Here is a 26493-nt window from a genome sequence, read left to right as displayed (position 1 = left end):
TTACTGAGCATCTTCCAAAGCCAAGGCTTTTCTGAGTCAAGGTAATGAGGGGGAGGAACGCTGGTCAAGCAAATCCATCCCTAGTTCGACAGGAGAGGCAGAGCGATCAAGCACCGGGACTGGCTGGAGACCAGCAGAGGCAGGTGGGGCTGGAGAGAAGAAACACGAGGATCTGTCCCACACCAGCTGTGACCTCTTGGACTAGTTCTCCAACCATTCTGGCTTTCTTACCTGTGAAATCACTCTGTCTGTCCTTATAGCTGGAACATTCTAAAACTGTTTTTCTTTTAATACATAAATGAGAGAACCTCGGACTTTTTATTCTCCGTCAAAATTCAATGCCCGACGGAGTCAAGCTCATGCTTAGGTATAGCTGATGTTTGCATTAAAGTCCTTCCATTTTAAGACTAAATGAATGATTTCTGAATGCGAGGAAGGCGGCACTCACGCATGTCTTCCTTGCTACTCCAAATCTTTTCTCAACCTCATCTAATTTTCCCTTGTCCTGCCTCTTACTCTGTTTTGCAGGGAGGGGAGATGCTCAAATCCAAAGGCTGATGTTTCTCAGTCCACGCCATTGTCAGGGTTGGGCCCTGGAAGGAGCCCCTCTCTTGTCTTATGTATTTATTTGTTGCCTTTTAGCCTCATTTCCCAGTCTTATGCCCCACCCCCAAGAACAACCATTGTTGTGGGTTTACTTTCTGTCACTTCGCTGAATGTGCGATCGTAAAGTGTGGACTTCCGTGTGTGGGTGTGTATTTCTAAATCTCGGTCAGTGGTATTGAGTTGTAATGTCTGTGTTGCTGGCACAGCAACCCAAGACCCTTCCTCCGGGTCACAGAGGACGTCTTCAAGCAGAGGAGATCTGCTAATATTACACTCTCGCCAGGGTGGAGAAGCACGTATTATTTACTCTTTCAACAACAACAAAAAAAACAGGGAAACAGCATAGCACCGTGATTAAGAACACAAACTCTCAGGTCAAACAGGCTTTAGTCTGAATCCTGTTTTTTCACGTTATACGACTTCAGGCAGATTACTCAGTCCCTCAAAAATCTCCATTTCTTCATCTGTAGAATAAAGACAAGAGCAAATCATTAGGTAATTGTGAGGCTTAAATAATCTAGGTGGTTGGGGGGGGGGGCACAGCAGACTAAAATCCAGATAAATGACAGTTGCATTAACTCATTCCATCCACAGTGTTCCCGGATGTCAAGCCCCACGCAAGCAGGAGAGGAGGCTGAGAGGGAAAGACAAACAGAAAGTTAAGAACTTGGGACGCCTGGGTGGCTCAGTGGGTTAAAGCCTCTGCCTTTGGCTTGGGTCCTGATCTCAGGGTTCTGGGATCGAGCCCCACATCAGGCTCTCTGCTTGGCGGTGAGCCTCTTGCCTCTCTGCCTACTTGTGATCTCTGTCTGTCAAGTAAATAGATAAAAATCTTTTAAAGAAAGAAAGAAAGTTAAGAACTTAAAGACAATTCTGAAATCATAGAAAATGACACAATTAAAAACCTTATAATCATTAACCCGTCCAGTCCCTGGGATAAAAGTTTCCAATGGGGACACTTACAAGCTCAGAGCTGGTTGTTTTCTGTACCAGCATGAAGAAACCAAAGGAAAAGAGTCACCCTTCACAGGAGAACTTCCTGTGGGTTTTTTTTTTTTTAAAGATTAAAATATGTACTTTGAGGCATGTGCCCTGTCTGAACCTAGCTTTGTCTACCCACTGATGAGCTCCCACGCATGTAAACTACCACCTGTCTGGCTCAATGTGGCAACCAGTGTGGTACCGGGACTATCTTTATTCTGAGACTTACTATGAAGGAAGTTTAGAGATATAGAAAGTCGGTCAAGAGCTGGAAGGTGTCTGGTCACCACCTGTACCATCCCCTCCTTTACATACAAGGAGCCCGAAGAGATTAAGCTTCTGTTACTTCAGCCCCGTTTTTGTTCTTGCGTATTGTGCTCCAACAGACATACAATGCTCACCCAAATCACGCCTCGGATTAATAGTTAGTCGCTTCTGGAATTACGTCGAAATTCACAGACACCTGCGTGGAGACAGCAGGTGCTGTCTGACCTTTCCCTAAGGCCAAGAAACACTCCAGAAAGATCTCTGGAACCAGACTATACCAGGGAAGGAGGCAGCCTAACCTGAGCAAGTCACATGTTCCTAAGCCCCAGAGCCTGTGCCATCTCCCCACTGATGTAACCTTTAAAGGCCATGCCCTGGGGAAACAATGATCTTAGTCATTGCCCTTCAGCAATGTGAACTCCGGACTGTGGGTCTAAAGCAGCTAGAGCCAGGTGAGTCACAACAGTGACGCCCAAAGCCACAGCGATGGTAAGGTGATTATGAAAACCTCAACCTGTAGAATTAGCTCAGGGAAGCAAGTTGAGTATTTTCTCAAAAAAAAAAAAAAAAAAAAAAAAGTCTTTCGACTAGTCTAATGATTCATAAGAGATCAGAAAATACGTAATGTCTCTATTTATACATTGCACACGAGCGTAACTGCCCTAGAAACTACCATGTGTTGTTAGCACATGGGAAAGAAATCTGTTGAGTGTAAACAGAATGGTATATTACACTTTTGTCTTTGTTTCTCAGTATAATCCTTGTATTGTTACTTTCAAAATACTTTCTTTAAAATGTACTGGGGTGCCTGGGTGGCTCAGTGGGTTAAGCCTCCGCCTTTAGCTCAGGTCATGATCTCAGGGTCCTGGGATCTCAGCTCAGCAGGGAGCCTGCCTCCCCCTCTCTCTCTGCCTGCCTCTCTGCCTACTTGTGATCTCTGTCTCTCTCTCTGTCAAATAAATAAATAAAAATCTTTAAAAAAAAAATAAAATGTACTATCAGCATCTATAGACATCAACACAAAAATCTGAAATTAGATACATTGACACACACATAATGAAGACTAGGCATCTGCCATTTATGGACATTAGCTGGTCATGGACTATAGGCAACCTAGCGTCAGAAGTACAAGAAAGGGCAATTCAACTTTGTACTGTTCACGTTAAGGCATTCAGAAAAAACAAATATTGGATTTTTGGGATTCCCAGAAAATTTCAAAATAGATATGTTTTGAAGTTTTATGTTCGTTGACACTCTACCTATTCTAGGTATATATAGAGCGTTTCCAAAACGTGTCATATTTTTTTCTGATTAGTTTCAGGTTTTATAAGATTCTGCCTATCAAATAAACTGTATTTATTAAGACATAATTAACCTATTTTTCACACTTTAATCATCTAAGACGCATATAACTGTAATCACAGCTTCAGATCAGCATGATAATCAATGTTATCAAACTGAATTAATTTAACTCTAATCAAAAGCAAAAATACCATGACATTCTAGTTTATTCATGGAGTTTTATTTTGGGAAACATGTGATTTCTGTTGGACTTTTTGAAATATTAGCACAACTCAAAAATCTCTCTTGCTTCCTTCAAAGACCCTCAAAGGGCTCATATGGCGCAAGGGGCAGACTATTCATGTAGGGCCTCGCAAAGGGCCCAGAGAGAGAGACAGTTTCTATAGCCTTGGAGAGGAACACCTGTCTTTTATTCATTCCTTTTCCTATCTCCCCCCAAAAAGGTGTGTGTAACCAAGACCTGAGCACAGTGCTTACCTTTCTAGGACTTCAATTTCCCAATCTGAAAAGTGGAAGTAATAGACAACTGGAAGGGAGGGGGGGAGAAAGGGAGGGAGGGAGGGAGGAAGAAAGGAAGGAAGAAGGGAGGAAGGAAGAAAAGAAGGAAGAAAACAAGCAATTGAAAATCTGCATCTCAGGGCTAACCAACAGCTCCACAGGAGAAGAACCATTTGGGTGGTCTGAGTTCAGAGAAAAGCTTGCAACGTTGAGGTTCACCACTTCCTAGCCCCAGATAAATTCAACCTGTTTGAGGTTTAAAGAATTCCAAACATTCAGCTAGAGCAGATTATTAGCTCTATTTCAGGGGATTTGAATTCAATAATATTCAGGGGAAAAGTACAAGATCAGTGGGAGAAATTATTTTGAATTCTGAACCAGTGAATGAAGCCACAAGTTTCGACTCAAACCCTAAAGAGATTCAAATTTTATTTCAATTGGGAGCAAAGTCTTGTTGGATTATGTCCACATCTTCTTCTGCGGGTTATAGGATAGCTGTTTGGGGGGGGGGGGGGACTTTTCTCAGGAAACACCTCGTACCTCAATAGAGAAAGGGGTTTTTTAAAAAGTACACTAATGTCTCTGGAACAAGTTTACTGAGACCTAAATTGATTGGCTAGAGTTGCTAGTGCATTAAGAATTAAGCTAATTCCTGGGGCACCTGGGTGGCTCAGTGGGTTAAGCCTCTGCCTTCGGCTCAGGTCATGATCCCAGAGTCCTGGGACCGAGCCCCACATTGGGCTCTCTGCTCAGTGGGGAGCCTGCTTCCCCCTCTCTCTCTGCCTGCTTCTCTGCCTACTTGTGATCTCTGTCAAATAAATAAATAAAATCTTTAAAAAAAAAAAAGAAAGAAAGAAAGAATTAAGCTAATTCCTAATTAAAAGGATCTAGCAGGCCAGTGACACGTTCTCTGTGTTCTTGAGTTTATGGCAAAGAAAAGTAAAAATTAGCTTCCAGAAATTAATGAGATGACCTTCGTAAAGGTTTCCAGTATGTATGGAATATCCTGAAGCGACCAGGTCAATGAGATTACTGTCATACAGGGTAAACCTGTGGCAGGAAGGGGAGAGAACACCAGAGAGGACAGTGACAAGGTCACGCTGTTACAGCCCAGGGGTCGTTGTTGCTGTGCCTAATAGTGACTACTTGCCTGGAAGTTACAGAGTATACATGTTAAGAGCACCTCCTCAATCAGCCCTAAAGTATTAGTCCAGAACCTCATTTCAAACAGATGCTGGGAAAACAAAACTGAACAAAACTCTTTCCTATCACATGATATGCTTCCAAACTGTTTGTCTTTGCTGTTGGAAACACATTCGCTTCCTTGGAGTCAGACGCTGCATCTGGCTGGTAACACCAGTCCCATTTTGCTAAGCAGCCTCCCTCCCAACAGCCTGGCACCTGGCGGGGGGGTGGGGGACAAGCAAACATTAGGGGGCTATTTGTTGCTTATGCAGCCTAAGATGATAATCACAACAGGCAACACCTAGGCTCCACCCTCCTACTCTGTTTTGGGAAGATGAAGGTGGGTCTAGAAACATGCATTCTTAACAGCCCCCCAGGTGACTCTGGTGTTACAAGTCCTTAGCTGCATTTTTAAAAATACTGACTTCAAGGAATGTTCTTATTCAGGCTCTCACGAGACTGAAAAACCTGACCTCTGCCATGCTGTGGCTACATGGATTATGTCTGAACTCGAATGTTCCGCGGCACAATCTTCCATTATCTCCAACTTTGTTTGTATGCTATTTAATGCTCATTAAGAGATTTTTTTTATGAGTGAATGGAGGAGCAGTGGTATTCTCGTCTGCACACAGAAACTCCGATATCTCAGAATCTGGTGGCATCGCGTTGCTTTGGAAGTAGAGTTAATGACTGAAGAGTGAATTGCTTGACCAGTTGTTTAAGAAGCAGTTAGGAAGAGTCTACTTCTGACATAGAGGGAGCTTCTACTGGACCTGCCCTCCCACAGGCTACAACTCTGAACTCTGAGCATTAGAAAAAATAAACTCTCTGAGGCCCTGTGGAGGGAACAAAAGTAAACAGATTCAAGATAGGGGAGCTAACATTTGGAAGAATGGAATGGCACAGGATGGCAGGGAGAGGGCCCCCTCCCTTTTTAATTTCTTAGATGGAGGGAAGGTGACGAGGCTGCAGAGCCAAAACTCCAACAGAAAATTTGTAGTTTTTCTTCCCTCAAGAACCAGAGAGCAGAATTCAGGGCAACCACAGCCACTGGAAAATGAAGCTGTAATATTGGAAAGATGAAGGTTGGTGGCAGGGAAGCACAAATGATGTGCAGAAACTCGGACCAAATATCTAGGTGGCTCTAAGCTACACGTGCGCAGGGAAAACTGCAAACAGCGCAGAGAAAGGTCCAAGAACTAAATGGAGGTTCGAACCTCCATGCCAAATTACAGTTTTCAGTTTCAGTGCAACCATGGTATTTGCTGTGGGGAAGACAACACTTTTCTGAATCATAAAAGTCTCCGGGTCCAGAATATAATCCAAAATTATTCAGTGTATGAAGAAATCTTTTTAAAATATGACATATTCAAGAGGAAAAGTAATGAGAAGAAAGTGATCTTGATAGGACTTTAGTGGCAGATGGGGATTCGAAAGCATCTATTTTAACTATGTTCAATAAAGTAAAAGAAAATATATTCATAATTCATGAAAAGATAGGAAATCAGCAGAGATATGGAAACTATTAAAAAATAGAGATATGGAAACTATTAGAAAAAATAAAATGGAAATTCTAAAACAAAATAGTATTATCTGAAATAAAACATTCGCTAGGTAGACTAGTAAGAGTAAGGTGACAGTAGCAAAGGAAAGCCTCAGTAAGCAAGAAAATAGATGGACGGGAATCATCCAGTCTAAAGACCGGAAGAAGCAGTTGGAACTCCAGAATCCCTCCCTGACTCAACTCACCCAGAGGATGTCCCCCCGCCAACACCCTATCCCCAACTGAAGACTCAAGGATCATTCTCCAGAGAGGGCAAAACAGAAGGTGTCTGGGCTGGGAGACTAAGCATAGTTGAGGATGGTGGCCCAAAATGGAGGACAGAAAGATAAAGCAGAAATGTACCTACCGATAATGGAGAGGCTCCCCCAACACCTGTCAGCCCCCATACCCTATCTCACGCCAGCTCTCTTTTTCAAAATCTTAGCAGCTGGGCTTCAGGATGATACTCTCCAAACAGGATATTAGAATGTTCTACGTTACGGAATCTTACCAACCAGGGAAAAAAGACCCAAAGTTGCTGACAGATAGCCAAGGTTCTTTTCTCTGACAAAACCTTTTAGCGGGTTCCTACCTAGGAGAATATATGCCTGGAGGGTTGCATGATAGGAGCAGGGTGTGGAAAGAGAGCTGGCACTTGCATCATTCAGTATGCAAACTTGTATAAAATACCCTTGTTTTCCAGTCCCACGCTCTCCTGTGCCAAATATCCCCACCAACACGGTGAGCTGGATGTCTCAAGAACAAGGTCCAGAGGAGGCTTACTTCTACCTACATTCTCTTTTATAATTTTGATATATTTATACCAAATATTTTGATATATTTGATACATAAGTATATATTATTCGCTCAAAAAATTAATTTTAAGTGCTCAGTAAAGGGACCGAGAGGTAAATGTGAGGAAAGAGCCCCCACAGTACATGAATAACAGAGAGAGAGAGAAGAAAAATAAAACAGAGTAAGAAACTCAGAGAATCAATTCAAGAAGTCTGACACCAACTAATAGCTATTCTAAAAAAAGAATGAAGACCACGGAAGAGAGGAAATTATCAAAGAAATAATAGAAAACTTTCCAGAACTCAATAACATGAGTCTCCAGATTGAACATAACCACAAAGCGCTCAGCACAGTGAATGAATAAATAATGAAAAGGGTAGGCCAGGCCTAAAACGGAAGCTACTAAAAGCACTTAGAGAGAACAGAAACAGTCCCATACAAAATAGATGAAATCAGAACGCATCAGAACGGCATCAGAAGGCTCGATGGTGACACTGGAAGCTAGAAGACACGGACCCATCACTAGCTTCGAAATTCTGAGGGACATTCTTTTCAGCCTGGAATTCTATTACCAGCCAAATGGTCGATCAAGTGTGAGGGCAGAGAAAAGACATTTTTAAATACACAGGAAGAAGAATTTTACCTCCAATGCACCTTTTCTTTTTTTTAAGATTTTATTTATTTATTTGACAGAGAGAGATCACAAGTAGGCAGAGAGGCAGGCGCAGAGAGAGGGGGAAGCAGGCTCCCTGCTGAGTGGAGAGTCCGATGGGCTCGATCCCAGGACCCTGGGACCATGACCTGACCCAAAGGCAGAGGCTTTACCCCACTGAACCACCCAGGCACCCCAATGTGCCCTTTCTTAATAAGCTTCCAGAGAATGTGCTCCTGAGAAGTCAGGGAGTGAAGTGAGAGGAAGATGTAGAAGATGGGAAAGGAGTGAGGAAAATCCATGCCACACGTGGGCAGTAGGTCTGGTGTAGACCCAAGTGCAGGCTGGAGGCGGAGTCCTTGATCCTCCAAGGGCTCAGGGAGGGACGCCTTCGGAGCTGATTGATTGTCGGATATTTAACCATTTTAAAGTCAAACAGGAGGCGTCTGACAGACCTGAATGATTGAGTGTGTGTGTGTGTGTGTGTGTGTGCATACATGCGCACATGCATGTGCGTGAGTGTGTGTGTGTTGGGGTAAGGTGAGGTGGGGGTTAAAGAAATGTAAGGAAATGAAAAAACAAAGGCAGCTAATTATCTCCAACAGTAACAAAAATTCCTAAGACAAAGTGTAACCCACTTGGTTCAAAGTTGAACAACTGAGCCTGGGTGGCTCAGTGGGTTAAAGCCTCAGCCTTCAGCTCGGGATCGGATCGAGCCCCACATCAGGCTCTCTGCTCAGCGGGGAACCTGCTTCCCCCTCTCTCTCTCTGCCTGCCTCTCTGCCTACTTGTGATCTCTGTCTGTCAAATAAATAAATAAAATCTTAAAAAAAAAAAAAAGTTGAACAACATACACACACTCATAAGGAAGTAAACACCAAAGATGATTTAACCGTTAAGACTTGAGTTTTGGAATTAGCGATACAGCAGAGAGGGATATACAAAAGTAAACTTGATGGCTATGATAGAAATTAATAATATCTGAAATTGAGAAATTGAGACATAGCAGTATACGCAGATTATATGGCACCAAGAAGATAAATGCTAAAATAACCAGCTAAAAGAATCAACTAGAAGTGATTGCCTCCAGACAGCAAGATCATAGACTGGTTGTAGAGATGGGGAAAGCTGGTTCTCATTATTACCCTTGAAATAAAATACAGTTTGACTTTAAACCAAGCTATGTACAACTTTAATAAACTTGAATAGTAGTTAGAATTAAATAAGTACAATAAAATAAAGGCTGAATTGTCACCCATCTGGAATATTCTAGAGAATGCTTCTGGGAGGGGTAACAGTGGTAGCTAAGACTTAAATCACGTTCACCATCTGTCTGTGCAGTGGACTACTTGAAGGGAGATATTACAGCAGATTCCTGAAATAGCTTCTAACTGTTCTCCCCCTTACTTCTATTTTATGCTCTATTTGGTCTCAGTGATATTTATATAATATTTATTAAAATATTTGGAGTGTACATAATATTTATTAAAATAAATTTCAATTTTTAAAGATATTCCAAAAGCATTACTTGTTTTTATAATAATTGTAAAAAGTAAACATTTGGGGGGCTACAAGTTGTGTAAATTATGAGGATAACCCATTGTGTATAATTTATTAAAAACATAAAGAAGAGTGGCACCTGGGTGGCTCAGTGGGTTAAAGCCGCTGCCTTCGACTCAGGTCATGATCCCAGGGTCCTGGGATCGAGCCCTGCATCGGGCTCTCTGCTCAGCAGGGAGCCTGCTTTCCTCTCTCTCTCTGCCTGCCTCTCTGCCTACTTGTGATCTCTCTGTCAAATAAATAAGTAAAATCTTTTATATATAAAAGATTTATATGTTTGTATATGTAGAAGAGATCATTCTCCTCCCAAAGTTTCCAGTTTGTCAGATCTCAGAGCAGTTTGAAGACCTGCTGACCCAAAGACCCCGGCTTTGTACAACATCTGTCCTATTGGGGCTGTTGAAGTTGGAAGCCCTTTAAGTCTTGAAGCATCACCATCAGAGAAAAGCCACAATTTCATATCAACATCCTTCCCAGGTCTAGAAGCATAATTTCCTGGCCCCCTTCCGCCACCTCCCTCCGCCGCATGCGGGCAGCAGCCCAATCCCACGAATCCTTCCGCAGGAAGAGTACGTACTCTCATCACTGTCCCACTGAGCACGGTCCCTGAGCCACCTGGTGAGAAAACCAGGGCAAAGCCAGCTGGTGGTGGTACCCCAACAGATGATGGGTTTGAAATTAGAAGCACAGCACCCTCGAGTTGGCATATGCTAGATGGGGTCGTCAGAAGGCACAGCGTTTCTTCAGTTCTCATGTATATGATGGGGCTCTCTTCATCTCTGAGGGCCGCTGCGTTCTCAGGAAGGGCCCCAAACTGAGAAATCTCATTACAGTGGTTGGTTTTTTTTCACTGTACTCCATGTAACAAGTACCTATAGGAAAAAATTCCTTAATATTTCTTAATATTAAAAATTATTAATTAATTAATAATATTAATTAATATTTAAAAATTCCTTAATACTCGTGTATTGAACACTGTTTACAGCAAACAATAGTGGGCTAATCCTATCAGCCTTATTTTAAAGATAATTAGCCAGGGGAGCCTGGGTGGTTCAGGCTCAGTGGGTTAAAGCCTCTGCCTTCAGCTCAGGTCATGATCCCAGTGTCCTGGGGTCAAGTCTCACATCGGGCTCATGGCTCAGCAGGGAGCCTGCTTCCCTTCCTGCCTCTCCGCCTACTTGTGATCTCTGTCTGTCGAATAAATAAATAAAATCTAAAAAAAATTTTTTTAAAGTATTTAAAGATGAGAAGCCAGATTCAGAGCCATTCAGTAACTTGCCATTCAAACCCAGTTACGTTAACAGATTTCTCCATTATCCACCAGTTCTTGGTTTCTCTTGTCTGCCAGAATGAAGCTACAATATACTTAGATAATTCAGAGCCACGGAATGGTTTTCAAAGGTCAGTTGTCCCTTCTTCACGAGTCCACGTAAGGGCCTTGACAAGAAATCACTACTTTAAAGAACGGTTTGAAGTGGACTCAGGATGTGAAAAACGTCTTGTCTTTCATTAAAATCACATATGCTAAAGGTCAGCCTAACATTATGAGCCTTGTCTTGAAGGTTTGGAGAGAAGGAGGGAAAACGGTGGCGTTTAAATCATTTAAATTACCTCTTAAGTTTCTCTTAGTTCCAACATAATTCCTTAGTAAGTTGAAGGCGCTTATAGCTTTGCACGGTCTGGGCATCTCTTCGATGTTCTGCAAGTTCCCCTTCCTTTGGAAGAAACATTACACAGCAATCTTCCAGAGTGCTCCGGGAACATTTTAGAGATCTATGCATCTTCGGGGGGGAAATGGTTTCTTCCATAAAATATTGTTTGAAGCATTTAAAGCCGGCTTTGTTAATCTTCCATTTCTTAAAAATTGGGACATCACAGTGACATTATCAGAGAGCAGTTGTCTATAATTTACACGGCTAAATTTGGTTTCCGGATTGTCAAATATGCAAACGCATTGTTTGGAATAATAGTTAATAACAGTTTCCAAGCAAGTCGGAAATAGAGCCATTCTCATTGAAAAGCGGGAGCCCAAATGCAACTGCCTCTCCAGTAAGATAATGAGTTAATGAGGAGGACCTCTTTTGACCCAATAAACAACACTGTCATTCAGGGTTATCTGGGCACCCTCTACCTTGAACTTGAAGTCGCTAACCCATCACTATTGTCATCACCAGGAATAGACCCATGACCGCCTCCTTAGCAAGTGTTGAGCTAAAGAGCGGGTCCCTGTATCTGGGGTCACAGGGATGATGACTGCACTGTGAGAATAAGGTCCTGGTTTATCGAGCTTCTGCTGCGAACCAGGGCAAGCTGTTGGAGTATGAAAGGGAATGAATTTAAAACTCTGAGCTTCTAGGGCACCTGGAATAGCTCCTTTGATGCGCTGCCCAGAAAAGCCTTCCCAGATTCCCCCCCAGCACGGGCTTTGCCCTGGATAGTGTTCATCTGTCTCCCCAGAGCTTGATCTCTGAGCCCAGTACCCACAGAGCTCCTGTGACCCCCGGTATGGGCCAACAGGAAGATCCAGGAGTGAGCGGAGGGCACAGGGTGAGTCAGGATGGGGCATTTAGTCCCCATCCTGGAGCTTGTACACTTCCTTCACCCAGCGCTCCCGCCCATCACCGGCACCCTCTCTCTGCACCTCTGCACCTCTGACCTGGGGGCGATCATGGCTTCCTGCCTTGGCTGGTCCCGGTGCTTCACCCCTCCCTGCTGCTTCTCTGGGGACCCAATCCAGCTTTGCAAATGGGCCCTCCATGAAACTCGTCAGTCCCCTGCTCTGAGTGTCACAGCTTCCTTGTGGGACGCTGGTGCCACAGGCCTTGTTCCCTTCATTCGCAGCTAGTTGAGGTTGGCTCTGTAACACGAAGATCCCAGTTGCTGAAGAATATGGAAGTGGATAGATGTGGGTCCGAGGCGGGATGCCTGACACTTCATCCTCACCCAACTACCAGCCCTTCATCAGCTCTCTCTGAAACTCCAGCAACTCGCCAAGACGTCACTGTCTGTCTTTGAAAGTTCTGGGTACTCAGATCCCCAACTACACACCCAATAATCCGATTCCCCTCTCTCCTCCACTCAGGCCTTTCTAGAACACCACTGCTCTCCCAGACTCCACGCACCGTCTCCCACTCAGTGCCTCCCTTCTGCAAACACCGGATTCGGTCTTTGCCCAGAGATGCTATCTATCTTTCTTTCTTTCTTTCTTTAGATTTTATTTATTTATTTGACAGAGATCACAAGTAGGCAGAGAGAGAGGGGGAAGCAAGCTCCCTGCCAAGCAGAGAGCCTGATGCGGGGCTCGATCCCAGGACCCTGAGATCATGACCTGAGCCGAAGGCAGAGGCTTAACCCACTGAGCCACCCAGGAGCCCCAAGATGCTACTTTTCAACTGCCAATGTGCAGAGCACAGTTCTCGGGGTACTTCTCAGTTCTTGTTCACTGAAAAACTTGGGAACGACTCAAGGCATGTCAACTGATAGCAATAGCAAAGTATCGTAAAATAGCAAATTAAATGTATTTGGACCCCTTAGCCTCCATGTTCTGTTATAGACTGTTTTTTGGGGGGGCATTTGGAAGTTTTAAAAATGTGCCCTATAGCACATCCTACCCTGTGGTGTGTGTGTGCGTGCGCGTGCATGCGTGTAGAGCTATCTAAATATTATTTGTCTGGGGATGGAAAACAGAGGGTAGATCCATGGTAAGAAAAGGATGGGCTCTAACATAATAGAGACCTGGGTTTCAATTCCAGCTCATGCCATTGCTGGGTCACCGTGGACGAGTTGCTTAGACTCTCAGATCTTATTTCCCCTTCTGTCAACGTGGTGGTGATTCCATCCCTCTCTGTTGTAGGTTACTTGGGAAGGCTACATGATTTATTTTATGTAAAGTGCTTGACACACAGAAGGGGCTTGCTAAGTGTTCATTTCCTTCCTTCCAGAATTATGGCTCGTAAACAAAGAAAATCCTGGAGTTTCGTAGAAGTTCTGTCGGTTTTTGTTTTCCCAAGAGTCCTTGATTCTTTGAGTCAAATGGCCCAGGACCAGAAGCTGGGACACTAGAAACTTTAAAGCGAGGCAAAATAAGCTTTCTATGGGAAATACGTTTCATTTAATCTTAGTCAAAGTGCCTTGAGGTCAAATGTGTAAGCATTGGAAATTGAGGTGATTAATAAGACTTCATTGTAGAAAAGCCTTAAATTTTGTTACCCGCCTACTGGCTCTTTAGAAACTAGAGATGCTTTGAGAAGTATCTTAAAAGCGTTAATCAGCTTGTTAGATGTTTTCAGCCCAGCTCATCAATCTGGTCTTTCTCAGTAGCTAATAAGAAAATATAGAGACAAAGGGGAACTTCCAAGTATGACGTGTAAGCTCACTGTCTCGGTCATGGGGATTGTTCTAGGTATTTACATCTGCATGCAGTTGATCCCTGTACCCAATTATACCTCCATAAAGGCGCTCTTAAAAGTCACCCAGGAGGGGCGCCTGGGTGGCTCAGTCGGTGGAGGGGCTGACTCTTGATTTCAGCTCAGGTCATGATCTCAGCAGGGAGTTTGCATGGGATTCTCTCTCTGCCCCTCCCCCCAACCCCTACCCCACACCCCCCCACACGCTTGCATGCATGCTCTCAAATAAATAAATAAATTTTTAAAAAATAAAAATAAAAGTCACGCAGGGAAAATACATTTTTAAAAAGGAAAACTTTTCACTGGCCTAGGCGCTTGAATATTTTGTACATTTTACTGTATATAAATAAGTTCAACCTCAGTAAAATACTACTTGTGCGAAAAATATAAGATGTCATATAGCGAGCATAGTACGCTTCTTCAGTGTAAGAAACAGAAGGGGTATAAGAGTAAATATCTTGGGGCGCCTGGGTGGCTCAGTGGGTTAAAGCGTCTGCCTTCAGCTCAGGTCATGATCCCAGGGTCCTGGGATCGAGCCCCGCATCGGGCTCTCAGCTGAGCAGAGAGCCTGCTTCCTCTTCTCTCTCTGCCTGCCTCTCTGCCTACTTGTGATCTCTGTCTGTCAAATAAATAAAAATGAAAATAAAAAAAATAAATAAAATGAAATCTTAAAAAAAAAAAAGAGTAAATATCTTTATGTGTTGTTGTCTGCGTAAGAGTCCTGGAAAAATAAGTAAGAATCTAATGACAATTATCTAGACTTACGGCCCAAGGAGAGGCGGACAGGGATAGGGAAGGGAGTGAGGCTTTTTAACCCATCCTCTTTTAAATCCTCTCGCTCTCTGAACTCTGTAAAAACAAAAAATAAAGAGTTTTTAAAGGAAAAGAATTAACCAAGTGACTGAGGTAAGGGGTTGAAGCCAGGAGTTGGAAAGACAAGAAGGGCGTTTTCTAAAATTGGAAACAACTTGAAAATGCAAACAAGAAAAGGCCAAGTTGGAAGATTTGCGAAGTTCAGTGACAAAACTGCCCACCATCTGAGGTCACTGAGCAGACATGAGCTGTTGACCACGTGACTGATCTCTTGCCCGGGAGTATAAAGATTGCAAGTCTCTAAACAGATTTTCCAGATGGAGAGGAACACAGGGACGAAGAGGGTAGAAAATCTACTTCCTTCCACCTTGGGCCAGGGGAGCAGAGACAAAGCAGGGAGGTGGCTGAGAGCCTCTGCTCCGCTCTTGTCAGAGTTCTGCTTTAATGCCCTCTGGAGGGAGGCTGCCAAGGAGCCATGGGCCCAGGAAATCAGGAGGAGGAGATATGTTTCCCGGCCCTGTTCAGCATCACCTCTAATGAGCTGTTTTAAAAATTTTGGATCCTTAGTTTCTCTGCCCATAGAAGAGAAGGGGTTGAACTCCATTGCCCAGGTCCTTTGTAGCTTACAGATGTTCTATTCCACGGTGACATGGGGGGGTTCCCACCACGGCTGACAGCTGGGTTAGCCCGAGCTAGCTGACTAGGCATGGGACAGGCTTGTGCGGTCAGCACCCAAACCTGCTGGAGCTGGAAGGCCAGAGCCTGGATTGGCAGAAAGGAAGGGGAGGCCCCAGAAGGGTATGGAATGCAGCTCAGCAGGATGCAAGCCGAACCCTCTTCATTCTCCAGCGAGAGATTCATCTGGGTCCCTTCGGTCCCTCCTCTTCTGCCAGTCACTTTCCTACTCAATGGCACACCCCTCAGAGCTGGGCCAGGGAAATTGAAAAAGACCAATTAGACTTCCTGTCTATCCGCCCTGGAGTTAGAACGTCTTAAGCAAAGCCTTAAACTTCCTGAAATTGGACCCCGCGGCATCCTTATCCCTGATATCCCAGCCACGGAGGGACGCCCATGCCCCCACCCTCCTTCTGCAGGTGCTCTCCTGAACCATGGGGTGTCGGGTTCACCCCCACAGGCCTGCCCTCAACTGCGTCATCAACAAGCTGTTTTCCAACACCCACAGTGTGAATCAGAACTTCCCCGCCTCTAGAAGGACACAGTAAGAGGAACTATCTTCTCTTCATTTTGCTTTGGCCTTCAAAGCAGAACCCCGGAAGGACAGGGGACCAGAGAGTGGACAGACAGGGGACACGTCAGCTGCTGAATTTTATACACTAGAGTTTGAACTCGGGCCATTGAGCCTCCACTGTGGATGCTAACATCCAATGCTTAGGACCACCATTGTTTCATTTAGATTCCAAAACGCTTTCACATTGCAATGCAAGCCTCTACCCCAAGGTTGATCTCTTCTCTCCACTGCAACCCTCCTCCGAGTCTTATTTTTCCATTGATTTCATCCTAGTGGCTTTATTTCAAGTGAATCCAAGCAGATCCTCTTCTCCTTTTTTTAACTTCGTTATTCCCAGAGGAAACTGATCTTCAAGGACATTAAAAACCCACTGACCCTTGTAAACACAGAGAATATACTTCCTCCTTCTTTTTGCCTCAGTGATTTCCAACCCAAGCCCACTCCTCCTGCGTGCTCTCGTACTTGCTCTGGTCCCCCTCCATCCCTAGTTTATAGGTGGAGGAGTGACAGGGTCACAGGATACCTGCGATCCTGCCTGGCTTGCCAATAAATCACTACTTTCACGGCCCTTCTTAGAACTACCAATCGATCAGCCCCTATCGATCTAGCTCCATATTTCTGCAAGCAAGCCACTCCCAAACCTAGTGGATTTAAACCAGTAGTCACTTCTTTATCTCACAAGTGTCTAATCCAGACAGCGCTTGAAAGGGAAGACTCGTGTCTACTTCACACAGGAGCAACTTGGATGGCCTAAGGAGGCATGGAAGGCTCACTTCCCAGATGCCGTATTCTCATGCCTGGGAAGTTAGTGCTGGTGGTAGGATGGGTGGTCAGGGTGGGAGCTGGGGGGCATCAGCTCCTCTCCGCATGGAATTCTACCTCGGCATGATGGGTGGCTTCCAAGGACATCCCAAGACAACATGGCTCTTCTATGACCTGCCTCAGAAGTCACATCCCGTCATTTCTACCGTACTCTATTGGTACAGCCATAAAGGGCCACTTAGATCCAAGAAAAAGACACATAGACCCAACCGCAGGATGGGAAGCGTGTCAATGTCAGCTGTTAGAACCCAGGGGATGAAAGCGTGCCCGTTATGCTGTGATATTTGCATACTTACTCAAATATTTAAAAAATTCAATTTTCCTCCAAAATGTTCCAGTAGTATTCACTCTCCTGGGAGAGGTATGGTGTCACCCTGTGATTCAACAGACTCCCCAGCACCATCTCACATCCCTACAGATACTTAAAAGGAATGGCCTTCCCCACCGTCACTGGCGAGCATCTCATCTGACCCAGAGCAGGCAGGCCGCAAAGGGTAGTTATACCTTTCATCATTATTTAATAATAATAACGCTCACTGCCTAGGCAATACCAAACGAGAGGAGATGACAAAAAACTCTCCCCGATAGGTCCTTGTAACTTACAATCCAACTAACCCAGACATTGTTCTTTGAAAAGAGAGAATTACTTAAAACCATCTGACTTTTCTATCCTCAGAGAGGCGTTGCCCAACTGGGAAAACCCTAGAAACCCATAGAAGCTTCACACCTGGAAGGTGTCGTGGACTTTGGGCTCTCAGATGTCTGCTCTTAGCAGCTGTACCCCGAGAACCAATACAGAGCCTGACGTTGCTTTCCCGAGCTTCCGTCTCTGTCTGGAGACTTGCCGTTTCCACAGAAAATCAAGCCCAGGAACCACTCGCAGCCTTTCAGTGTTTGCTAGTACCGTGCTCCTCAAAATGGTGTTCACAGACCAGCAACACAGACCACCTCCTCAGAAATGCAAATTTATGGGCCTCACCCCAGATGTACTGAATCAGAACGTGTGTTTTTAAAAGCTCTCCTGGGGGCATCTGGGTGGCTCAGTTGGTTAAGCGTCTGCCTTCGGCTCAGGTCATGATCTTAGGGTCCCGGGATGGAGACCCCCCATGGCAGATTCCTTGCTCAGCGGGGGACTCTGCTTCTCCCTCTGCCCCTCCCCCAACTTTTGCACGTTCTCGTTCTCTCTCAAAATAAATAAATAACAAATAAAAGCTGTCCTGGTGATTCTCTTGTGCACACTTGAATCTTCCAGCTGCCCTGCCGTGTGACCCCTCAGGCAAGCCTGCCTGCGGTGTGGACCCTTGTCAACTAATAATTGCCCCCACTGCCAGTCAGTTCCTACATCACCCATTCCCGTCAAAGAGCGCCATCAGTCATTTGGTCCTCATCTTAGCACAGCCACTGTTTCCGTCATAACTTTTCCTGCCTCAGCCCAGTAGGGTATAGGTGTCTCTGGTTCATTGTCATAGAAGGTGCCAGACTTGTTGCCTGTCATAAAATTTATTCATATGCGCTGCGTTTCCTCACTAGCTGATTGGCTTAAATTTGGAGAAGAAAACTCTTCTGTCCTATAGAATGAATGTACCAAAATTTGATCTCATGACTTCAGAGATTTGAAACACTGCCTTGATCAGGGTTTGTTTGTTTGTTTTTTTTTAAAAAAAGATTTTATTTATTTAACAGACAGAGATCACAAGTAGGCAGAGAGGCAGGTAGAGAGAGAGAGGAGGAAGCAGGCTTCCCAAGGAGCAGAGAGCCCGATGTAGGGCTTGATCCCAGGACCCTGAGATCATGACCTGAGCCGAAGGCAGAGGCTTAACCCACTGAGCCACCCAGGCACCCCGATCAGGGTTCTTTTGACTGATGTATTGGGCTATTTCATTATCCCAACAATCTTACCAATTTTCTTTAAAAAACCTCTGTTTGCCTACGAAGTTTGGATCCGAGTCAAGATCTGAAGGCATTCTCGGTTTTAATCAATTCTTTTTGTCTGTGTTCGGGAGTTTGGTTTGCTTTACCAAGGGAATCAAACTCTCTTGGGAATTCTTATTCCTCACACAGAACAAAAGCCCATATATCAGAAATCCAAAACGAGACTAGTAACGGGCCTCACGTTGGACCACAAGACAAGTGTAGTATTGGGCTGGTGACTTGGGGAATACGGTTGGACATTACCGTGGGAGATGAGCCCAGAGTGTATTTCTCAGCCTCCAAAGTTCACAAACTTGGTTTTGGTGGCACAGCTATGGCAGGCTGCTCCTCTCAGAGCTGAGACAGACCACAGGATGAATCAAAGCAGAAAGGCAATTCATTAGCTCATGCTGAGAAACCACCCTCTCTGGAAATGAAAAATCCTGGTTCACATATTATCAGGGACTTACTTTCCTATAGCCTAGCTCCATGGAAACCAAAACCATCCTCTAAGTCAGATTTATAAATTTTACAGTAAGACATCACTAGCACAGGAATTAGAATACTTCAGGGACGTATGACCAAGACAGTCTTTCCAAGAAGGGAGCCTTCAAGGAAGCTACATCATAATGTAAGCGTTACTGTTAGGGGTCCCCCCAAAGAGAGGTGTTGAAGTCTGAACCCCGTTAATTATAAATGTGGTGTGTTTGGGACATAGGGTCTTTGCAGGTCTAATTAAGCTAAGATGAGGTCATTAGGGTGACCCCCCCCTAGTCCACGCCGACTACTGTCCTTATAAGAAGAGACACAGACCTACAGACATCACCATCCTGTGAGGACAAAGGCAGAGATCAGAGAGATGCATCTAGAAGCCGAGAAACAGCAGTGACTGCTGGAAAACACCGAAAACTGGAAGAGGCAAGGAAGGTTTCTCCCTTAGAGACTCCAGAAGGAGGCTTGCCTTCCAGAGTCTTGATTTCAGACTTCTGGCCACAAGAACTGGGAGGGAATAAATTTCTGTTATTTGAAACCACCCAGTTCATGATACTTTGTTACAGTAGCCCTTGAAAGTTAAACTGTTGCTCTTCCAGCATGGAATCTGAGTGAAGGGAACACAGACAATCCCACCTGTGAACGTCAGGCTCAGAGAGCCAGACCACCTTTCCTCCCTCAGACGGGGCCTTTCCAATGGGACTGGAATATTAGAAATCCATTAGCCAAGGCCCACTCTTACAGGGACAGTACTTATGAATTAACTAGTACTTCTGGGGTCCCATTTCTTGTTCAATAGAAATCCCACACGCAGAGGCATGTGTCCTCATTTCCAAACAACAAACGGGCCGAGTGGGGTGTAAGACCACCTTCCAGAAGGCGCAAAGTCCCTCTGGAATAACCGATTCATGGTATTCCCACCCCCCACGTTTTTTTTCCCTGGAAATATAATCCATATTCCTTTTTTTTTCTTTTTTTAAGATTTTATTTATTTATTTGACAGAGAGAGAGAGATCACAAGTAGGCAGAGAGAGAAGGGGAAGCAGGCTCTCCGCCGAGCCAAGAGCCCGATGCGGGGCTTGATCCCAGGACTCCGAGTCCATGACCTGATCCGAAGGCAGAGGCTTCACCCACTAAGCCACCCAGGCAACCCTACAATCCATATTCTGACAAGGCTTTGTCACTGGCAGATGTCCTAGAAAAATCTTTCTGGGCTTCACGGCCACAGCTTTTATACACAGGCTCTGAGGCTTCCTTGGGGGGTGTGATGGGAGGGGGGCAGTCAACAGACATCACAGCGCAGGCCATTAAATCCGCGTGACTGCAAGTCCAGCTTCAGAACAGAGAGCCTCTCCCCTCTCTGCTGTCCCTGGACTCCCCTCCGGGGCACACCCAAAAGCCCCCTCCCAAACCTCCCAGGGAAAATGACAAAGCACCCCACACTGAGAAAAAAGTATTTTGTAGAAAGATGTCCGAGCCTTCCTCCCCCCCTGGGCGGCTTTTCCTGCTGTTACTCAGAACCCCGAAGCACCCCACCTACATACTGACATTTGGGTGCCTCACTTCTACCCAGCTCTACCACCTACCCCATAAATACCCACTCTTCTCACAACGCGGGACGGCGAGAGCACCCCGGAAACACAGCTTGCCCTGAAAAACAAGCTTCGCTGGTGCCTCGAGAGCCACAGGGAGAACATTTCTGCTAAGTTGGAATATCCATTCTGTGGCTCTCCTACCACACGGGGATCGGAAGCACTGAGCTCCCACTCACAGCCTCCTGACCCTGATAGACGCTTTCAGGTTTCCCTTGAAAAACGTGTATTTTGTTTGATCAGATGGATAGAAAGCCCAGACACCGGCTCCCTGGGATCAATCCGGGAGAGCAGACAAATTTAACGGCTTGTGATGAACACTGTAACCTCCGCCTCTGGATTTCCTCTGTGCTCTGGACCCTGGCCTTTTCTGACCCAGATGGGTTTCTTCCCTCTTTGGATAAGTTACTACCTTTAATCTGGACACACGGTCATACGTTAAAGATCTAGCAGCCCCTCTGTCTTTTAAGGTAACTCGGGTTACCCATCTCTGCTCTGATTGTAAGTCAGTCTTACACTTCAGATCCCAGTAACCTTATTTCCCCACATGGACGGGGAGATTCCCCCTGTGGATGGGAAACTTGAAATTTCCCAAGAACTGACACCACGCACTGCTCTGTGACCTCAAGTGTGAGGACGGCAAAGCAGAAACGAGGAAAGGGCTATTGTAAAAGCTGTGTGTCTTACGCTGCCTTCCCTAGGTGTTAATGGTGTGGTGAGTTGTAAAATTGTCCTCACTCTTAGGGGGTGCAAACTGATGTGTTTAGGGATAAAGTATCATGATGTGTACAACTTACTTTTAAATGAATCAGACACACACACACACACATACATAGCGCTATATATATATATATATATATATATATATATATATATATCAAACAAGGCAAATGCTAGCGATCGTTCAGTCTAGGTAAAGGGTATGTGAGTGTTCCCTGTACTATTCTATCAATTTTGTAAATATCTAAAAAAAATTTTAACATTAAGGGAAAAAGAAGCTGTCACACTTTCTGCATTCTGGAAGGCTGTTAGGGAGATGCTCCCTTTCCCCAGCAAGGCTGGTTTTTGGAAAACCCAGTGGCATCGTCCAGATGAAACTGCTTCAGACTGAAATGTTAAATAAAAATCCATCTTCATTTTGGACAGGGGCGGGTCTTTATAGAGATAATTTATGGCACTTTCCTCCTTCTGCCTGGGGCCAGGAGACAGGCAAAAGAGACTGCGGGTCTCTGAGCCAGCACGAGAGCTGATCAGTCAAGGGGCAGGCAAGAGTGAACACGCAAGAGGGTCCGCAGTGAGTGTGGGGCAGCCTGAAGGGAGAGCCCAGAGTGTCAGGACTGCCAGAACAAAGTACCATAGACCGGGTGGCTTAAACCACAGAAACTTAGTTTTCACAGATCTGGAGGCTGGAAGTCCAAGATCAAGGTGCTGGCAGGGTTGACGTCTGGTGAACCCGCCCCCTTTGGGTAGCAGGTGGCACGTCTTCTCACAGCGTGTTCATGTGGCCTTTCCCCAAATGTGTGCATGTGCAGAGATAGTGAGCTCTCTGGTACCTTTTCTTAAGAAGACACCAAGCCTGGGGCGCCTGGGTGGCTCAGTTGGTTAAGTGTCCTACTTTCAATATCAGCTCAGGTCTTGATCTCAGGGTCATGAGTTCAAGCCCTATGGGTGTGGAGCCTACTTTAAAGAAAAGAAAAGAAAAAGAAAAAGAAAAAAGAAGTGGAAAGAAAATCACATTAAATTGGAAATCGTTTTTTTTTTTAAGATTTTATTTATTTATTTGACAGAGAGAAATCACAAGTAGGCAGAGAGGCAGGCAGAGAGAGAGACAGAGGAGGAAGCAGGCTCCCTGCTGAGCAGAGAGCCCGATGCGGGACTCGATCCCAGGACCCTGAGATCATGACCTGAGCCGAAGGCAGCGGCTTAACCACTGAGCCACCCAGGCGCCCCTGGAAATAGTTTTAAAAGAAAAAAAAAAAAAAAAAAAAGACGACACTAAGGCTATTGGATCAGAGTCCTGCCTTCATGACCTCATTTAACCTTATTGCCTTAAAATCTCCATCTCCAAATGGGCTACTGTGGGGGTTAAGGCTTTAAGATATGGCTTTTGAAGGGCACACAAACCTTCAGCCCATAAACACCCATATTGATTTTGCTTTCATTTTCTGCATTATAATTCCATTTAATGATCTTCAAGCCCTGAAAAGTTCATTCAACACAAGAGCCTCAGGTTAGCCATTCTTGGGGAATGGGAAGGAGGCTCCAGGATCCTTCCTTCCCCGAGAAGCGGGCAGGAGGGAGCCCTTGCAGCAAAGGCTGGCGGCTGCAACGCCTCCAGAGGTGGCCAGGGAGAAGCGAGTGGACCGAGTCACATTGTTCAGCTGTCTCAGAAGGAGCCTCACAGGTAGGGGGAAGAGGCTGGATTTGCTGCCCTGCCCAAGAACGTGGCTCAGGCTGTTTCAGTGGGCAGAGGAAACTTGGAAATGGTCGGGTTATATAAGAGGAGGGACAGATGTTTGCTTTCCATCTCCCCAGTTACTCCAACAAGGGGAGAAGGTGTTATTGGGAAGGTCTTTATCTGCCAAGCACACGGCTGGAATGGGAAAGCAAGCCGGGGGGGGGGGGCGGTGCAGAGATGGTGACCTCGGCAACAAAGCCCTTGGGAGGGGGCACCCAAACTGCACTGGAGTGGAGAAAAATCTGGAATAACCAGGGGCCAGTCCAGGATGCAGTAAATGAGCCCCCAAGGTTGTAGGGGGAGCCACAGAGGAGATGGGGGAGGGCAGAAAGCTCCGTATAGCTGGATGAGACCCCATCCTCCCCAACACCCCAAACTTGACCTTCAACCAGGCTTGGGATATGCTTGGCCCAGAGAGTTCCAAGGGCAAGCTGGGACCTCTGTATCCCACCGCCGGGGCTGAAGAGAGGCAGAACACTGAGCCGGAACAGGGCCCCGATAAGTCCATCCGACATCCCACGACAGGCACAGACTTACTTTCAGGTTTGATCAGAAACGGTTGGTAAGCACTCGAGGTTTCTTAGCACAGGTAGCAATATCTTCAAAAGTCGTTTCCTTCCACTTTTACTAGTGGTTTCTCCGCGCCATAGGCTCCGGCATCCTGCGCCTCACGCCAATAATTTAGCCACTTTCCTTGCAGCGGCTCCGTTCTTGGGCAATGTAATTTGAGGTTTGACTCACCCTTAAATATATATCGTGTCACTGGATTTATGACAGGAAGAAAAGAGCGCAGAACCGGTTAAGGGATCAAAGACAAGCTCGTCCATATTCTCCAGGCCAAAGCAAAAGGGCCAGCACAGGACCTCCTCTCCCCGCCCCCACTCCCCCTGCGCCCCCCCCCCCCCCAGGGTCAAGGCCAGGACCTTTCCCTAACACCCCGCTGCTGGGCCGGTGCCCTGTGTTGGCAGTGCTAAGCGCAGCGGTCCTGTGATTTGCGGCTGTCCCCAGGGAGCTGAATCCCAGGACAACGGCAGCTGATCAGCTTAAAGCTCAGGTTTAAAGATAGGGAACAGGCTTTCAGCGATAATGAACTCCAAATGGGTCCGCCCCACCCCCATCCCTATCCTGTAGGGTTAATGGCTTAAAGGTAACTGGGGGTTCTAGCCAGAAGGAAAGCTGCCAAGAAACAGTCCCTCTTCCTAACCTAAGCCTGCGCCCCATTCTTTTAATACATGACTTCCTCCAGCACTTCCTCTAGCTTGGGGGAGAAGGATGCAAATTTGTCTAACCTCTGAAAAACCTTGTGGTGTGCTCCGTGAGTGTTTCATGCAGAAAGCAAGCGGAGACCAGGGGCCGTTTCCGCCCACGCGCCTCAGCTGGGCCTCCAGAGAACACCCTGTGGTTGGTTGGGACCCTCCCAGCTTCTCCTCCAGATGCTGCTGCAGGAAAGAAAGAAAAAAAAAAACCTGGCAGCATATGTCACAGTCCGGATCCCAGCGGCGGAAGCTCAGGCAGGCAGCCCTGACCCGAACCCGAGGCGGGCAGGAGCAGGTGTCCGGCCCTGGGCGCAGGAGTGGGCTTCTGGCCCTGACCTCTCCTCCCCCTGAGCCCCCGAGCCCCGCCCGGCAGCCAGGCTGCAGGGATACGGACGGAGCCGCCAAGCTAAGGTGCGTGGGTGGGAAGCCAGAGATGACTAGGCCTGCTACGGCCGCAAACCTGCTGGTGACTTTATTATGGGCGAAACCTCCCGCCTTGCCCAAGGTCTCTGGTGAAAAAGGAAGCCCTTCATGGCAGCTTTGTCAGCGCTGTGCTATTTATACAGATGGAACTAGAGGCCCGGAGGTCAGAACACACCATATTCTGATCTTGCCGATCCTTGCTTGTTTCAGGATACTGAAATGGTCCCTTTTTAATTACTTGAATGTGTTAAGAAAGAACCGGCTGGTTCTACCATGAGGAATTTGACTTCAGCCCCTCTTGTTGGGATAGACTCCCTCAGGCCTTCCTTGCCCTGCCGGCTGCTCCCGCCCACCCTGAGTGGGGGCCCAGCTGCTGCCACGGTATAGGAGGGACCATGGATGGAGAGACAGCTCAGGAGGTCCTACCGGGCAGGAATGTGCTTCAGGATATGATCTAGGGACCACCTGCCTTAGCATCCCCAAAGAGCAGTAGGAATCCGGATTCTAGTCTGACTAAATTGTACTCTCTGGGAGTGGCATCTCAGAACCCATATTATAAACATGCCCCCCCCAGATATTTCTTTTCTTTTTTAAAAGATTTGTATTTATTTATTTGATAGAGAGAGAGAGAGAGAGAGAGACCACAAGTAGGCAGAGAGAGAGGGGAAGCAGGCTCTCCTGTGAGCAGAGAGCTCGGATACGGTCCTCGATCCCAGGACCCTGAGATTGTGACCTGAGCTGCAGGCAGAGGCTTAACCCACTGAGCCACGCAGGCACCCCAGCCCCCCAGGTATTTCTTACACAGTTTTGAATTTGAAAACTGTATCTCTTTCACCGCATTGAAAGTTCACTAAAACTTGTTCAAAATAAACACCAAATAGTTCCTACTAAGGTATTAACTCCTCTCTCCCTTGAGCAGTGGCATTAAAAACAAAAACAAAAACAAAAAAAAAAAAAACTCTTGACAATTCCAAAAACTTAAGGTAAGACGGCAGAACCTTGGGTGGGTCGGAGACCTGTCAAAGTGGCAGCCCTGTCTATAGCCCCTCCAATTGCCACATAGACCCCCTACATGTAGGCTGGGGATCTCATGGAGAGAGACGCCAGTGGTTCTGAGTGCTAACGCTTTGCTCATCAGCCACCACGTACTCATCAGGTGCTTTACAAATATTATCTCAATTTTCACTTCAGTGTGCGAGGTACAATCTCCAGTTTCTAGACAGGGAAACTGTCCTTAGAAAGGTTAAGGAATTTGCCTCGTCAGGTGGCTATTGATGGTCAGGGTACACATTCAGATCCCATCACCCATGGGCAACAGCTGTACCCAACAAAATCTATTTCATAAAATCCAAATGGCATCAAAGAATCATGAGCTACCAGGACAGGTAAGAAACCTGGCCTTATCTAGTCCTCATACACTGGTGTGAGCCAATGCATTATAAAGTTGAAGTCCCCTCATGGGCTTTGATCTGCTTAGTGTCTCTACGAAACTTGAATTAATCAACATTTAAAACTCTGGAGATTTTACATGAAAACCCAGAATTTTCCTCTCTTGAAAAAGCAAAAATTTTATAACTCTGGGCCCCATTCCTGGTTCCGGTAATGGTTCACTGTACTGGTTTTGAATCTACAGACCTGGGTTTGAGTCTTGGCTCTAGGCCTTGTTGGCTGTATAACCTCGA

General features: G+C 45.9%; 1 long non-coding RNA gene across 1 annotated transcript; it reads right to left on the bottom strand.

Moving 5' to 3' along the window:
* Positions 1-891: 891 nt before the first annotated feature.
* Positions 892-24597, bottom strand: LOC309855410. The gene is made up of 7 exons (XR_014306786.1): positions 24422-24597; positions 23670-23894; positions 14561-14644; positions 12046-12269; positions 11001-11104; positions 9967-10261; positions 892-1070 (listed from the first exon to the last, which is right to left on the bottom strand). It is a non-coding gene; the product is annotated as an uncharacterized lncRNA (long non-coding RNA).
* Positions 24598-26493: the final 1896 nt, after the last annotated feature.

Source organism: Mustela nivalis (assembly GCF_964662115.1).
Source record: "Mustela nivalis genome assembly, chromosome: 20".
Taxonomy (NCBI): domain Eukaryota; kingdom Metazoa; phylum Chordata; class Mammalia; order Carnivora; family Mustelidae; genus Mustela; species Mustela nivalis.
This window is presented reverse-complemented; position numbering and strand designations above follow the sequence as displayed.